This window comes from Condylura cristata, unplaced genomic scaffold (assembly GCF_000260355.1).
Source record: "Condylura cristata isolate star-nosed mole 26May11 unplaced genomic scaffold, ConCri1.0 scaffold00028, whole genome shotgun sequence".
In the NCBI taxonomy this organism is placed as follows: Eukaryota; Metazoa; Chordata; class Mammalia; order Eulipotyphla; family Talpidae; genus Condylura; species Condylura cristata.
The window spans coordinates 12841738-12845139 of record NW_004567129.1 but is presented as its reverse complement, the minus strand read 5'-3'; positions in this window follow the sequence as shown (position 1 = coordinate 12845139).

The window sequence follows — 3402 nt, the reverse complement described above, 5'->3', positions numbered from 1 at the left end:
TATGCACAAATAAATAAATCTTTAAAAAAAAAAAAAAAAGATGCTCACTTAAGGCATCCCCCAGGGTCCCCAGCTCCCTCCAGGGCCCCTTCCATAGGAGTGGGGTGAGGGGCTGGAACAGCTTGAGGGGCGGTGAGGAAGCCAGGTGAGGGGCTCTGTGGGCCGGGACACAGGCAGGTCATCTTCACACAGTTTTTTCCCCAAAGAGCCCAGACTGGCCTGGACTGTGTGACTTTGTGTAGTCTGGCTCCCCTCCGGAATACTAATGCCACCCGCTCAAAGTGGACAGTCTTCCGTAAGAAGGGGGCTTGTTTTTCTTCCTCCTGTCCTGGGCTCCGTTTTTATTTCACTCCAATTTTCATTCCACCCACTCTCTAAAAGCAACACAGACAGCCCTGCCACCCCCACCTCAATTCCAGAGATTTCTTTACAACAAGATCACACCAACAGGTAAAAATTCCTGGAACCAAGAACTCTGCTCCTCATGCTGAGGGCTCACCCGGCCAGGCCAGGCCAGCCCAAACAAGCATATGACCCCCTCGAGCCAAGGCCCTGGGGACCCTGGTCTGCTCAGCCCTCCAGTCCTTGACCCTGAAGCTGCCTTGGGACTTCTGAGACTAAGTGAGGACTGGGAGGAATGGGCACGGGAAGCCTGACCAGCAAGGGAGGCAGCTGGACCCAGGCAGGGTCCTTAGGTTCCTGGCCTCAGGCCCAGCAGAAACACTGTAGTCACAGCTCCAGAGCTTTCATCTGAAGTGAGCCCTTTGGAGAAGGGGAACTGCTGTTCCCTGTCCCAGAGTCATGCCTGGTGAGAAGGCCTCAGTTCACTCTTCCATATTTCTGCACTTTTTCAGGCTTTCAGTTCCCCACATCAGTCACCCTAGAGTAAAGGAGACTTGTGATAACTGCACAAGGCCTGGTAGCATTTAGCCTGGACCAGGAGAGTTTGCAGTGTTTACCTCTGTCTAGAAGATTTCCACTGAGGGGCAGGTGAGAACCCAAAGTGGGCACAGTGGTGTGGAGGGTGGGCACACTGCCAGGCCCTCCCACACTCCTAGTGATGACAGACCTTGAACTAAAAAGGGTAGAAAGAGGGGGCACTTGTTTCCTCACAGTAGGGTGCAGCACACTGGAGGGATCCCATGAAGGGAACTAGTGAGGGCCAGAGGTGGCTACTTCCTTGGACAGGGGGCTCTTGCAGAGTCAAGATACGGGATTCAGAGGCCTGAAGGGCCGAATGTGCCAGCTGACCCAGGTCTCATGCCCCACCCCACCCCATCTCTCCCTGCACTCACAAAGTGACGAGCAATCCTACCTAGAAAGGCCCAAGTCCAAAATCCCAGAAGCCCCATCACACAGCCGTCCACACCAGGCCTGCCATAAGAATCCTCTAGAGATTTTTAAAGACCAATTGCTTGGTCCTCCCAAGACCTCTTAATTGTACCCCCACGTGGGCCTCTTCACCTGGGCACTGGCATTTTCCACCAGCCAGGTGATTCTCATGAACATCGCCTGGGCACTGGCATTTTTCACCAGCCGGTGAACATCTCTGGTGGAGAACCGCCCATCATCAGTTCCTGCTGGGAGACAAGGGACCAAGACACCAAGCCTGCAGCCTTGAACCCTCCCAAGATAGCCTCTGGGGAGGTGGCCAGGCCTCTGGGGTAGTGGCCCAGCCAGAGTTCCCTACTTTCACTCCACTTGGTGCTCATAGGGTCTTTAGAAGTCAACATTCCCGCTAAGACATGCTGATCTTTCCTCCTCTGGAGATGGCCACGCTAAGTGTCCCGCGTTTCCCTGACATCTTCCTGTTGGCCCGTGTCCAGACCCATACAGGGTTGGGGAGTCGGGGGAAGCCGCGCCTGTCCCTCCACCCCTGACTCCCCTCGCAGGAGCAAACCCGAGATGTCTCCAGGACAGAGAAATCGAGACTCAGGAGTGAAGCAACTCGGTCCAGATCTCAGCCTCCGTGCTTCCTGGACGCCTATTTGCCACACACCCCCAGACCCCACCTCCTGCATGCCCAGGCTGGCCAGGTCCCAAGATGCTCAGAAACTTTTTATGAGAAAGTGAACAAACAGGAGGCGGATGGTAAGCAGATCGCACGCTGGGCCTGCTGCGGCCTGGCCTTGCCAGAGCAGACAGGAAGCCCGGCTGGAGGAGGCCTGTGCCTCCCCCCAGGGCTGTGTGGCCTGCAGGCACACAGGGAGCCAGTGGAGATCTGGAGGTGGGCAGGCCACCAGGGCGCCCGAGGTGCTCCCCAGGTGCCGAGGATCGGTGCCCCAGGAACAGTTGGCCCCTCAGCTCACTGCTCGGTACTCGGGCTATAACGGTGTGTGCACTGGTCCCAAGCTGCCCTCGACCTTCACCCGCAGTTCCCTGCCCAGCTTGTGGGGAGGATTTATGATGCTGAGAGTGTCCCTCCTGGGCAGGGGCCTGGCAAGATGCAAATGAGTGGTGCCTGGCAGCATCAGGAAGTGTTACAGGGCAGCCCAGAGTGGACTGGGCCGCCTGTCTGTGGGCCTCACCCCTGCGCTTAAAATGCACTTGTACTGCAGGCGCACACAAAAGGGTCAAAATGGGTTTATTACAAAAAGGAGAAAGGAAAAGGAAACAACTGGAATAACTTACCGGCTCTGGGCTGACTTGGAGCTCTGGTAGCAAACTAACTGAAAGCCCCTGGTCACGCGGTCCAGAGAGCTGCTTCTGTTTCCCCAGCGAGAGTGAGAGACGCAATGGCGCCCTATTTATCGCCCAAAGTCCCAGAATGCTGCTTAGCTCCGCCCTTGGGTCCTCGCAGTTCTCTCCCTGGTACTGCTGGGAGTTGTAGTTTCCAATCACTGGAGTAGGGGGTGGAGTCCAGAAAGCTGGAGTAGGGGTTGGGGTCCACAAGACTCTGCAGAGTTCCTTTAGGACGTCCTTCCCCTTAACAGAAGGCATGCATGGGGCAAGGGTGGGGGTGGGTCAGAAACTTGGCCCCAAGCTCTCCTGCCCCAGACTGCTTCTGCCAGGGGCCTGGTGACTAGAATGCTCTACATTGCTTGGCCTCCCATTCTGTGCTATCACTGTTAGTTGTTTGAAATGAGCCGTAAGCACTCAGTGTTTATTTATTTTTGCTTCTAGGGCACTTAGAGAAGGATGTTTAAGTGTATTTAAAAGAGAAAAGAAAGAAAGCAGTCCTGATCCCTAAGGGCATGTACTGAAAATCGGGTGAAGGAAGTCTAGATTTTGTTTTGTTTTTTCTTTCTTAACACATAGAGTATTTTCTTTCAGGCAGGGTGGTTTTCTCCATGGGGTATCAAACAGGTGGCAGACTAAGCCACCCTTCTCCCTCAACCCCTAACTCTACGGGCTCTCCCTCCTGTCCTGGAGACAGGGCAGCTGCCTAGACCCCCTGCCGGG